Source organism: Megalopta genalis, chromosome 5, assembly GCF_051020955.1.
Source record: "Megalopta genalis isolate 19385.01 chromosome 5, iyMegGena1_principal, whole genome shotgun sequence".
NCBI classification, from domain to species: Eukaryota; Metazoa; Arthropoda; class Insecta; order Hymenoptera; family Halictidae; genus Megalopta; species Megalopta genalis.
This window is the reverse complement of record NC_135017.1, coordinates 6,458,925-6,472,866: the sequence shown is the minus strand read 5'-3', so window position 1 is coordinate 6,472,866 and position 13,942 is coordinate 6,458,925. Positions and strand designations below refer to the sequence as shown.

Below are 13,942 nucleotides of genomic sequence, written 5' to 3'. Positions count from 1 at the left end.
TGAGTTTCGTGTGAGTATGAATTCGGCGGTTGTTCGTGTTAGTTTTTCTGTGTAAATTTGGAAATAAATAAGAAATAAATAAGAAATAATCTCTGCATTTTTAAAATACTTGGCAAATAAAGATAGCGTTAACCCTCGGATAGCGGACGCCGGGTCCGTTTGGACCCAGAGCTACAAATATTCTATCTAAATTCTAATTCCGTGGCAGTCGTATGTAATATTATTAATTATTAATATTCAAAATAATAAAAGGATTAACTTTGGTCTTAACAAAGAAACTTCAATAATATATAGTAATGAAAATTGAGCCTAAAGATTTGAATGGATCCTGCCGCGGCTGCAATAATTGCTCAAAAATGTTCAGTCGCCCAAATATTAAAATCTCCACCGCCGAAATTTATTTAACACTAGATTTGCGGAACCCGTCAAACTGACGGGACACTAATTTTTTAATTTACGATTATTCATATCGTAAAGATACATTTATGAGTTATTTATTCAATTTATATGTTACAAACGGTGTATTACATACAAATATTATTTTTGTGTATTATTTATTATTTATACATACATTATTTTATGTGTTACAAAGTGTTACAATAACACTTGTTCAAAATCAGAATAAATGTCTTTTTGTTACTTTTATAAACTAATATAAAAAAGAGCTGTTCTTTGTGCTCCGCAAATTTAAAAGACCGGAACTTCTTCAAAAAAGTGACATTTATACATTGAAAACTCGTTGGAAAGAGCGCATCGGAGCAAACGGTTCGTATTTCGACGAAATAAAAATCTCTGAAAAAGAGACGCGAAGTTTTTGCAATCCATATAAAAAAAAAACCCGACGTTTCGTATGCGCCGAGACCGATGATGGTCAACGAGAATGGAAAGCAGTTTCGAACTGCGTCAGAGAATCGAGCGAGCTCTCGAACCGAAGCGAGCCGATCTCAAAGAAAATTAAACAAAGCGTAGTAGGATGAAACCGAATGAAATGTAGGTTATGCCAACTTCGGTTCGGCCGTCGTACGCGATAATAACGTGAATAGGTCTGTCTTTGTGTGTGTGTGCGCGCGCGCGCGTGTGTCAGGTGGAATCGCAGCTCGAAATCGCCGGAAGAACTGTCGAACGGCGATTCGGAGCCGCTCGGATTCGCGACGATTTGCATAACTCTCCCATTCGTCCGGAGAAATGGTAATGCCGTCGGGAGCAATCGCGCCCTGCATAGAAAGAAAGTGAAATTTACGGTGCACTCGCGATCACCTTAACACCCACCTCCACGCGCGATACTCGCCGATGCACGCTCGCCGATTTCCTACGGCGGTCCCAGTCAATTTGCTCCCGTTCGCGTACGCCGTCGCGTCCGCGAATAAAGGATCTACTGGAAATCTAGGGGAATTGCCGGGCTTAGGCTAACATCGCACCGATGGACGCTGCCAAATGCTGGCCGATTACTGTCACGAGGGAACGGCGTCGCGGAGCTTCGCTGTTCCTTCCAATCCTGCGATTCAATTTAACGCTTTAATGGCTCCGTCAAAAACATGAGGACTTTCATAAAATTCAAGAATTTTATTCAATAGAATTTTATTCGGTTTAATTTTATTCGATTGAACTTTATTCAATTGAGTTTTACTCAGTTGAATTTTATTCGGCTGAATTTTATTCAGTTCAATTTTATTTCAGTTCAATTTTATTCAGTTCAATTTTACTCAGTTAAACTTTATTCAATTGAATTTTATTCAGTTCAATTTTATTTAGTTCAATTTTATTTCAGTTCAATTTTATTCAGTTCAATTTTAGTCAGTTAAACTTTATTCAATTGAATTTTATTCAGTTCAATTTTATTCAGTTCAATTTTATTTAGTTCAATTTTATTCAGTTGAACTTTATTCAATTGAATTTTATTCAGTTCAATTTTATTCAATTCAATTTTACTTAGTTGAACTTTATTCAATTGAATTTTATTCAGTTGAATTTTATTTAGTTCAATTTTATTTCAGTTCAATTTTATTCAGTTAAACTTTATTCAATTGAATTTTATTCAGTTCAATTTTATTTCAGTACAATTTTATTCAGTTCAATTTTATTCAGTTCAGTTTTATTTCAGTACAATTTTATTCAGTTCAATTTTACTCAGTTAAACTTTATTCAATTGAATTTTATTTCAGTTCAATTTTATTTAGTTCAATTTTACTCAGTTGAACTTTATTCAATTGAATTTTATTCAGTTCAATTTTATTCAATTAAATTTTATTCAGTTCAAGTTTATTTGATTAAATTTTATTCAATTGAATTTTATTCGGTTGAATCTTATCCGAAATCAAAATTCTGAAGAAAAGTTATTTGACAGCGAGTACTTTTCAACATTTCTATCACTTACGAATTACATCGTAATTCGTAATTTTTATTCAATTACATCATAATCCGTAATGAATACAATTCAATTGCCTCGTAAGTCATAATTAATGCAATCTAATTACATCGTAATTGGTAATGTTAATTATTTCATTGTAATTCATAATTTTAATTCGATTAGATCGTAATTCGTGATTAATGTTATAGAATTACTTAGTAGTTTGTGATTAATGAAATTGAATTATTTAGTAATTCGAAATTTCCATTCACTTACATCGTAATTAATGTAATTGAATTACTTAATAATTCGTAATTTTAATTCATTTACATCGAAATCCATAATTGATGTAATTGAATTACTTAGAAATTTGTTCCCCTATCGAATTACGAATCACACTATAATTTAATCGAACGGAGATCTGAATTCCTTGGGCAATTCAATTGGAATTCTGCAGAGCTTTGTCGAGAAGGATTCGTCCCATTCAAATATCGAGATGTACAGATGAAAAATTACGCTGGAAAGTGAAATTTTTGGAAGCTTGCGAACGGTGACGCGTAATTGCCGGTCCGCAGGTTGCTCGTCACTGATCTAAACGGGAAAACGTCGCACAAAGTGTCGGGCACAGGTTCTTTTTTCGCGGTCGGCTGGCCACCGCCGCGCCGCTCGAAGCGCGCGACTCGGCCGCTCGGAATAATGGAAGTGCATCGTTTTCGCGCGGCTCGACTGAGTCATCGGCGTGTAGGAAGTAAGGGCATCAGTTCGTTAGGATTCCTTACATGTCACTGGGTTACTATACTCGCATTCCGCGCATAGAACGGAAGTCCTCGCGTATGAAAGAAAACCGCTTCGGAATCTCGGACCGCGCCGCGCCGCACCGCGCGCCGAAGGGCTTCCATCGTTCTGAATTAATTCCCCGCCGCGTTACCATTCATCAGCATCGCCACGACCGCGGAAATAGCTACAGGTTCCGACCTGTCGACGTCGACAGTCAACAAGATATTTTATGGACCAGAATTAGAAACGTTAGCCAGCCGAGTTCGATCTTTCGTACGTCTTCGCTACGGCGGCCTGCCACGAACAACACATAATGGCCACGACGGAAATACTTGCGCCAATTAACGAGGCAGACTCCGCGCTTCGAAACGATATATCACGGAAGTATATTTGTGCAACCATCGATTCCGAAATGGCCGCCGAAGTTTGTGCTAACGAAATAGTCAGAAATATAGGAAATTCTCATTATCGTCGATCGTTTTTGCGAAAACCAAAACGAAACGAAATTTTCTCGAATAGCTAAATGATTCGTCTTGGTAAATATTGTATGAAAACGTCGCGATTTTTCGTTTTTCTTTATTGCACAAGGCGAGAAATATAATCGATGCACGAAGATCCGCTGGCTTCTCGTTGCACGTACTCGCTTTAGCAATTCTTTATGAACAATTTAAAGCAGTAACAACGAAACTGTCTAGACGAATCAATAGAGAGAAAGCTGCGCTTTAAAATGACATATCGCATAAGCATATTGAAACCACAGTTTCTTCGAAAATGGCCGCCCAGGTTCACCATAATGAATTGCTCTAAAACAAAGTTGATTTTTAATTTGATCAATTATTTCGCGAAAATCAAAACAAACGAAATTTTTCTTGACTGACTAAACGATTGTTATCGGTAAATATTGCACAAAAACGTCGCAATTTTTCGTTTATCTTTATTGCACAAGACGAGAAATGTAATCGATGCACAAAGATCCGCTGGCATCTCGTTATCGATCGCTTAACACACATCCGCTTCGGCAGATTTTTATAAACAATTTAAAACAATAGCAACGAAACTGTCTACACGCGTGAATAGAGAGGAAGTCGCGCTTTAAAATGACATATCGCATAAGCATATTCGAACTACAGTTTCTTCGAAAATGGCCGCCGAAGTTCACTATGTCGAACTGCTGTAAAACAATGTTGATCTTCAATTGGATCGATTATTTTGCAAGAACTATGTAGATCAGCGGTGCGATTTCGCCGCGACGGGTAGTGTTATGCAACAGGAGAGCTTCCCGTGATCGCTTCCCGGAAGTGGTAACGAGGATTCCCGGAGGATAATTGAGGAGCGACGGTGGCCAGATCGACCGCCAAGGTCGCTTTCCGTTGTTTTCTCGCCTAGTTTTCGGTGGAACAGGTGGACGACGGGCCGTGTGCGTAGCCAAGGTCTTGATAATAGGCTCCGAATGTCGGACTGATGCAGCAGATTTTTTCTGCGGGGCATCTGGAGTCCTCCGGGCAAGATATCCGGCACATCTTGCTCCCTTTTAATCAAGAACCGCTCGTTCCACCGTTGCTCTCGCAGCAGGCTCTTTTGAAATTTAGATCGGCCCGGTAAACTTGCGAATCTCGCCTTGAACGACAAACAAAGAGATGCTTGGATGCCCAACGATACTTGCATCATCGTAATTTTAACAGTCGCCAAACTTCTGCAATATTTCGTCGCGATTTTTAACATCGAAAACGTGAACTCGAGACTGCATCCATGGTAAAATGCGGTTTTTCATCTTTCTTTGAAATCTATTTTTCTGGTCAAACTGTAACGCGTTTTACAGTCACGTTTACTTGGTTCGTTTACATATGTTTAGATAACATTTAGAAATTATTTGGGTTCAATGGAATTAAAAATGGCGGCATTGGTTACTTGGAAACATACATATATGAATTTTAAGAAAATAGTCTAGATTTTAAGGAAATGGACAACGATTGCGGCCATGTTGTTTACCTGAAATGAAAAAGATTCTTAACGTTAATCGATTTTTTCAAAGATTTAAACTAGAATATTCACATTCTCAAATCGGATTGTTTCAATGATTTATTAAAAAAGTAACTAATAGAGACAACGAAACAAAGTGTACACCAGATTGTAGAGTATTTCTCGAGCATTCGTTGCAGTAATTTTTAAACATTTACGGCCATTGGATTTATTGCTGTATTGTGTAATATTCCGATGGTTTTATTTTTGCAACGAACGCTGCATGGATCCTTCATTTTTCTTTGCGAACATTTCCATAATTGGATCAGGCGATCTAAATCATTTTGCGCCATCAAAGCGATTAGTTTGTAAAATTGTGGCTGAAACGTTGTTTCCAAAAATTGCAATTGATTGAAATGATAAATAAATTAAAAACTGATGTGTACTCGACTCTTTTATCCGAGCCTGTAACGATGATTTCATCGAAAACTATTAACGTGTCAACCGATCAAAATATCAGTTTTCCGCGCGAAACATCATTTTTCAATTTTCCTCCCATCCCAACGGTTTCGGAGGCTGCACGGACACTTTTTACAGCAACTGTAGCGATTGCTCGTGATGAATGTAATAGTTCGAGAGCGTGCCTGCAAGCCTGTCGGAACTGCGCTTCGATATCTTGAGCGGACGATTTTTGATTATACAGTAGATTCTCCTTAATTGACGCTCAGATTGTGCACAAAAATGGACAATTCGGGAAAAGGAGATACGATTATTCGAGCCTCGCGACTCGTTCTTATAGTTGTTGACGATTGACAACTAGAAAAGCGAGCCGCGGGACTCGAATAATCGTATCTCCTCCTCCCAAGTTGTCCATTTTCGTTCCCAAGCCGAGGGACAATACGAGAGAAATTACTATAACGCAACCAGAAATCCTGTTGCATTCAATAAAATATGTTATTGTACTTAGAAACTGAAGCTGTATGTTATGGAACATCAAGAAGTCCCTAGCTGAAAGTTACTAGACAAGCTTTTATACGAAATAGTTGTTACCCAGAATTTATTTCGTATTCCATAAAATATGCCATTTTTACAGTTCGTTTTTGTAGTTGCCGATTGTCAACAATTATAAAAACGAGTCGCAAGGCTCGAATAATCGTATCTCCTCTTTCCAAATTGTCCAATTTTGTGCACAATCTAGGCGTCGATTAGAGAGAATTTATTGTACAACGTGATCGAATTGCAATATAAATGAACGGAGATCTAAATTACGAATTACAATGTGATCGAATTATAATATAATTGATTTACAGTAAATTCTTCCTAATTGATGCTCGGCTTGGAAACAAAAGTGGACAATTTGGGAAGAGAAGGTATGATTATTCCAACCTTGTGGCTTGTTTTTATAGTTTTTGACAATCGGTAACTGTAAAAACGTAGCTGCAAGGCTCGAATAATCGCTTCTCCGCTTTCCGAATTGTCCACTTTTGTGCACAATCTGAGCGTCAATTAGGAAGAATTTACTGTCTAGTATCACCGCAATCTAGATTTCCGATATAAAGCAGGCTCTTCACCTCTGCTGCGTAGAACTCGCGACTCTTATGGCAGACATAATTCTCGTCGCGAGTGTTCTCCAACGAATCAGAACTCTCGATGATCTACTTGAAAGGTTAATTGCTTCAAATCATGAAACCGAGGAATCAAAGATCGTGGAAAGAACAAGTGCAGTCCAGCATCATCGTTCCAAAGTGTCTTCTCGATCATTTTTCCATAGAAACATATACAGCGATCCATAATTGTTTTTTTATTATTCGAACCGTTGTTTGTTTCTTTAATTCGTAGTAAATACTAACAGTTCGTTCATATTTTAATTCCTTCGTAATTGTTTAAACGAAGCTTTTTATTCATCGTAGATATTGTTAGCATTTTACTTTATCTGTTTTCACACTTGTTTATCACGTCTTTCGTATTTCTCTTGTGAAGCAAGTACGATAACAGTCACGGCAGAAAAAAAACGACATTTAATATTTTAATTATAAACTATTCTTATTTGTACATTCGATATATTTATATTCATATTTTAATCATTCTTGCTTGATTTATACATTTAACACATTATCGACATTTAAGTTTTCGAGCTGGAATTTGTATTACCGCTTGTGTACAGAGTGTTGGAGCGAATTTGGTATGAAGTTTTCACTGCAATAATTGTTTCCTGGGAAAGAGAACATTCTTTTTTAAATTATCAACAAGATTAATTGGCACAGAACTCGAATCGGCGTGAAAAATACTATCGAAATGCGAATTTTCCGAATTCTATCTGAAAAATTACTGGCAGTTGATTCTTTTCTTTCATTCAGTTGTTCATTGCTCATAGCATTGTTTAAATTTTCGACGTAGATTCAGCTATTTGCAATTTCTCAGAACAATTTCTTCGTCACTGTCCGATAATCGAATCCACCTAACATCCCAAAAAAGTTCGGATCGCTTGTGCCAACTATAAAAAAGTTATTGCATGTTAAAAGATTTTACGAAAACCTGTCCGAGCCACCGTAGACGTTCGAATAAATATGTTCGCGTGCGTAGCAAGTTCTCATCGCGTCTTTCCTTTTAAAAAAATAACTTAACGAAGAACGATGGAAAGCAGCTTGCTTGAACTCCGCGGAGAATAAAATATCGCGTTTGTCTACGTCATCGCTAAAATAGAAGGTACGTAATAAGGTACCGAAGCTTCCAAATTATTACTTTTTCACTTTACTGCGAACGGAACGCGCTCGAGCCGCCGCGTTCGAGCTAGAGCGGGATAGAGGTTGTCAGTCAGCGGGACGGCGAGGGGGGGGGGGGTGTAGGAAGGGTTATGGAGAGGGGAGCGAGAGGACAGAGGGAGCTGGAGAGGCGAGTAGAACGCAACGGGCCGTGATGGCGGGAGCGGGGTGGGGCGAGACGCGGGCCGGGAAGAGAGGAGAAAGAGAGGAGAGCAAAAGGAGGGATCACGGAGGCGAACATGGAGATGCATACAACTGAGGACGAGCGTGCGGCGGCATCGGGGGGTCGGCGGGGAGGGGGACGGCTGGTAGCATAACGTCGTCCTTAGCTCTCGGACGGTCCGGCCTTGAGACGCAGCGACGCTCAATGCGGGTATAGCGTCGTCCCCTGCACCGGAAACTGCAATTCCATGAGTCTAGGCGAGAGAGATTACTAGCGCGACGCCTGCGAAACCGATTTTCTTCGGGCTTCGATCGGTCCTAGTGACATTTTTCTAGACCGTGAACCTTGCAGAAGGATTTTCGGGTGTCTTTCGAACGAGGCAGAGTCGCGAGCACCGTTATTTTCACGATGCAGAAGAATATTTCTAGGTTTGACACACGTGTTTTGAATTCCTCTGAGACATTTTGGGAAATATCTAGGGATTTTGTCGAGTTTCTGAGATATTTATCTAGATCCTAATAAGCCTGGTCATCATTTTAGTCGGATACGATAACGTATTATGGCTATGGGAAGATCTAGTAATACTTGCAAATTCTAGTGATATTTGAGAGTGTGAAATCATTAGTTTGGTGAGGTAGATGAACATTTTTATGTCTAACACTGTTTTTGGATTGTAGTGATGTTTTTGAAATATGTCGAGAGAAACTTTTAGAATGTCTATTTAGGGGATAGTTTTAGTCAAATGTCATTATTCACTATGTTACGACTCATAGTAATTTTTTAGAAGACCTGCCCCCGAACATGAGGATTTTTCAAAGTTTTAATAAAATGGGTGAACTTAGATTTTGTTAGTTTTGCGAAAGAAAAGAAAATTTTGACAAAGTTGCTGGCCTTAATGACTTTTTAGAAATCCGCCCCCCTCCTCTATATGAACATTTTAAAAAAATTTTACAAAATAAGAAACCAGAGGTTTTGTCGGTTCCGAGACGAAAAACAAAATGTTGACGAAGTTACAAGTCCTAGATTGACCCTTCGGACCATCAGCCCTCTGTATGGCGATTTTTTAAAGTTTTAAAAAAAATGTGGAAACCGAGGTATCGTTACTTCGATAACGAGAAAAAAAGTTTTGGCAATGTCGATCATCCTAGTGAGTTTTTAGGCGACCGACCCTCTATATACAGTAAATTCTCCCTAATTGATGCACAGATTGTGCACAAAAATGGACAATTTGGAAAGAGGAGATACGATTATTCGAGCCTTGCGACTCATTTTTATAATTACTGACAATCGGCAACTACAAAAACGAATTATAAAAATGGCATATTTTAATTCATATTTTGTATTTATATTTTGTAACAACTATTTTGAATAAAAGCGTGTCTAGTAACTTTCAGCTAGGGACTTCTTGACGATCCATAACATTCAGCTTCAATTTCTAAGTACAATAACATATTTTACTGAATGCAACAGAATTTCTGGTTGCAGTTATAGTAATTTCTCTCGTATTGTCCCTCGGCTTGGAAACGAAAATGGACAACTTGGGAGGAGGAGATACGATTATTCGAGTCCCGCGGCTCGCTTTTCTAATTGTCAATCGTCAACAACTATAAGAACGAGTCGCGAGGCTCGAATAATCGTATCTCCTCTTCCCGAATTGTCCATTTTTGTGCACAATCTGAGCGTCAATTAGGGAGAATCTACTGTATAATCAAAAATCGTCCGCTCAAGATATCGAAGCGCAGTTCCGACAGGCTTGCAGGCACGCTCTCGAACTATTACATTCATCACGAGCAATCGCTACAGTTGCTGTAAAAAGTGTCCGTATAGCCTTCGAAATCATTGGGATGGTAGAAAAATTGAAAAATGATGTTTCGCGCGAAAAACTGATATTTTGATCGGTTGACACGTTAACAGTGTTCGATGAAATCATCGTTACAGGCTCGGATAAAAGAGTCGAGCACACATCAGTTTTTAATTTATTTATCATTTCAATCAATTGCAATTTTTGGAAACAACGTTTCAGCCATAATTTTACAAACTAATCGCTTTGACGTCGCAAAACAATATAAATCGCCTGATCCAATTACGGAAAAGTTCGCAAAGAAAATTTAAAGGAACCATACGGCGTTCGTCGCAAAAATACGATATCTTTCACCGTCGGCTGAGCGATGTCGGACGGAAATTTCGGGATTGGAAATTAAAAATAGGTCTCGGCCGGTGCATCGACACATCCTGTGGCACTAGGCCAGCCGGATCCGATGGAACCTCGGCCGCGGCGGGCCCGTTTTCAAAGAGTTCCAGCCGTTTTTTGCGATTCAACGAGGGCGTCGTGTGTAACATCCACCGATGAATTTTTATTAAAGTCCCGTTTCGCGCGGCACCGCGCGGCGCGGCGCGGCGCGGCACGGCGATCGATCGAGCGGGCTCGCGGCACTTCTGTTTGCCGGCGGTCATGCTATTGCAGAGTTGAACGATTGATAAGGGTTTCGGGACAGATAAGCAATATCGCCGAGACGCATCTGCCATTCATTTTCCCAGGTATTCGGCGGCGAAAGCACTCGTCTCATTCATGAAATCCCGTTCAATTTGACCGTGCCGATCCGCCCCCGAATTCGTCCGTTTCAAACACCCTCTCGCGTTCAACCTAATCGAATAAAATCCACAGTTCGCGATTTCGCTCGACAAAGGGCCGCAGGTTAGGGTCGATACTCCGACCTGCCGCAACGAGGCTCGGAGCGGCGGCGGGAGCGCGTCGCGAACCGTCTCGCAAAATAATCGAACGGGGGAAAAAAACTGTTGTTTGCCGGTGCATCGCTCGAAACCTTCCGCGGTTGCGTCTCTCGGCGCGGCGAGCTATTTTCGCGTAGCTCGTAGGTAAATTTAGTGCGGGCAGACCAGTTTCTCGGCATAGTAACGCCGTGCGCCGTTGATTTTTCTTCTTTACGGCATGCGAACTCACACGTCAGGATGGCCGAGCGGTCTAAGGCGCTGCGTTCAGGTCGCAGTCCACTCTGTGGGCGTGGGTTCGAATCCCACTTCTGACAAACGTACTTTTTTTTTTCTGCCGTCCCCTCGCAATCTGCTATCTCGGGCCGCGACGCGTCACTGATCCAATCTGCATAGCTCGATCGATCTTGCTCAACGATAAACCACTTTTTTTCCCCTCCCCGGTGTCTGCACTCGCCAATGACCTAAATCAAGGTTATGTAACGCGGGAGACTATAGTCTCTTCCTCCGCGCGCCGAGCATCTCTTCGCAAAATACTGTTCTGCAGAAACATCGATCTGCGTTTCCACGAATTGTTTGTAACACGAGATCCTCGTGGTATTCTCGAATGTTTCACGATCGCGGAGATCGGGATAAATGATAATCGCGAGGAACGATGCATTTATTAATAAGTTGTTAATTATGATTGATTAATATTAATTTTGATTTAATTGTAATTAATAAGTTAATTAGTTGTGTCATGTATAATGAACGAATAAAATGTTGACATTTACATAGGTTACTTGCGGACTGTGAAGATGAAGTTAATTTATTCGCGTTGTTGTGTTTATTTATTACCGGCAGGAGGACCGACTGAAGAAGAGCAACTAAGAAATTCTAACAATTTTTGTTAAAACATTTACAAAAATATTTTCAATGAAATCTATGTAACAAGTCTTTATCGCAATTTAAATGTGTAATAAAAATTGAATCGAGATTAAAAAAAGATTCTATTATAATCAAAGTTTATTAACATTTTAATATCATGTGAAATAATCTCGTCGCTGTTCGACGTGTCTGATTGACAAAAGCATCGTTCGAATCTTGACCGGTGATGGATTCGGTTTAAGCGTTCGGCGAAAAATAGAAATTATTTTAATTTGACTTTCCGACCGATCGGTCATAACCTTGTCTCGTCCCACCTAACCTAACTTCTTGAAATCTGAAAATTTTTAGAAAGATCGCGAGAAGTGTACTTGGCAATTGTTGCCTTCGGAACGTTTATTTTCAAGAGCATGATAAATGAAACAGTCTCGCTACTGACTACTGATCGTTTATAACAATTATTGTTTCTGCGCTCATTGCCAATAAGAAACTGGCAATTAGAGTTTTTGACTAAATTTGTCGAATTTACTGCAGCGCATAATAAAAAATATAAAATGCTCCACAACTGCGTGGCTTATTTCTGCGATTATACGATATAATTTATTATCAATTATTATTATTTTAATTAGACATGTTACATATTCGAGTTATATTCATAGTCATCTTAAAATGCACACTCTGTTTCTATAATTATATTTATTCACTTTTCCATGAAATTTTGGTTATAGCACCATTTATACTTATGTATTATACAATTTTATGCTATTTGTTTGTTAACTTTGTATATACATATATGGTTTCTATGCACAGCAATGTGCACAAAGGCAATAACCCTGTAAGGGCTTCCTAGCTTAAGCTATTATATTTAAATAAAAATATATATTATATAAAAATGAAATTATTACATATTAAATAAAAATATATATTACATAAAAATAAAATTATTAAATATTACACATAAAAGTACATATTGTATAAAAATAAGATTATATAAAAATATGTATATTATATATTTAAATTAAAATAAAACAGAAAGTTTATTACAAAAGCTACGAAATTTTAGTTCCTATGTACACGCTAAAATCTCGTTCAACCAAACTAGACTCTCCTCGATCTTTATTATTTCGATCTCCGTTTATTCCAAGCGATAAAAATGAAGAGTGCCACGATTAAATAAATAAACCTTCGACTTATCACCTCAATTAATGACTTTATCATCAACAATTTCTCGAAAACAAAAAGAGAAACAAACTACCGATTCAAAATTCGGATAATCAAAGTTCTACCGTATTAAAAAAACAAAAACAAAAGAAAAGCGTGAAAAATCGAAAACAATAATCTTGCATCGATCCCGTCGATCACGAATTTATCGCGAGAATCGGTTTCCCACGAATCGACCGAACAAATCGACTGTTTAAAGAGCAACCTAGAACACGTCTCTATCCCCGGGGCCGGGTTGTCGGGACGGATTCGCGTAGTTCCGACGGCCAGCATCCGACGAATCTTCATTCCAGCGGTTCCCCCCGGTCGTAAATTCGGTCGTTCGGCGTTACGATTTTCGAGACGGAGAGGCTCGCGAGAAGAGGCGGCAGGCAAGTGTACCGATTCCGCGCGACGCGTTCGCGTTTTATGCTCGCGCATTCCTGTGCCATTTCTCACTGGACTTCACCGCGGTGTCCGACGTGTGCATGTGCATGTGCATGTGCACGCGGCTCTACATGCATGCACGTGTACGCGGGCGCAGCGGGGCTCCGAAGGATGAGGATGAGGTTGCCGGGCTGGCGGTGGTGGCGGTGTTGATGGCGATGGTGGTGGTGGTGGTAACCTTGGTTAGAGCGTAGATGAGAATAGGGGTAAAGTAAGGCGATAGGATAGGCGAAGCGCGAGAGCGTGTTGCCGTGCCGAGAGCCGCGATACAGTTTTATGCAACACCTTATCCGGCCGCCGTTCGGAGCGTGATCTTAACCCCGACACTGTTGCGTTAGGTCTGGCACAGCTGGCCATCTAGAATAAAATAGCCTGGACGGATCCATTGTTCGCGACCGATCGAAATCGTCGCGGAAAATTTCCATGAAAATCGTCCGGCGACCCCGCTAATTGCCGCAACCGGAAGCAATCGCGGCGGCAGGACCGCTCGGTTGTCAAAATAACTTAACGGGGTCCGCATTAAAGTTTAAAGGCAAACGCGGCTGGCACACATACACACCATGGCCGTTGATTCTCCGTGCTCTCCCCTATGCTGCGCGTAACCTTGAGAGTCGTTCAAGCGACGGCCATCTTGCCGAGATGCACTTTTGTTTTTCACTTGTCCAAGACTCGCCGGTCTCGCTGCTCTCTCTCTCT

At 39.9% G+C, this 13,942-nt stretch overlaps 1 long non-coding RNA gene and 1 other non-coding gene across 2 annotated transcripts; one reads left to right on the top strand and one right to left on the bottom strand.

Moving 5' to 3' along the window:
- Nucleotides 1–2,351: 2,351 nt before the first annotated feature.
- LOC143259512 (uncharacterized) lies at nt 2,352–11,596 on the bottom strand. Its single transcript, XR_013033473.1, has 2 exons — nt 10,968–11,596; nt 2,352–5,113 (listed from the first exon to the last, which is right to left on the bottom strand). It is a non-coding gene; the product is annotated as an uncharacterized LOC143259512 (long non-coding RNA).
- Nucleotides 10,970–11,052, top strand: TRNAL-CAG (transfer RNA leucine (anticodon CAG)). The gene has a single exon. It is a non-coding gene; the product is annotated as a tRNA-Leu (tRNA).
- Nucleotides 11,597–13,942: the final 2,346 nt, after the last annotated feature.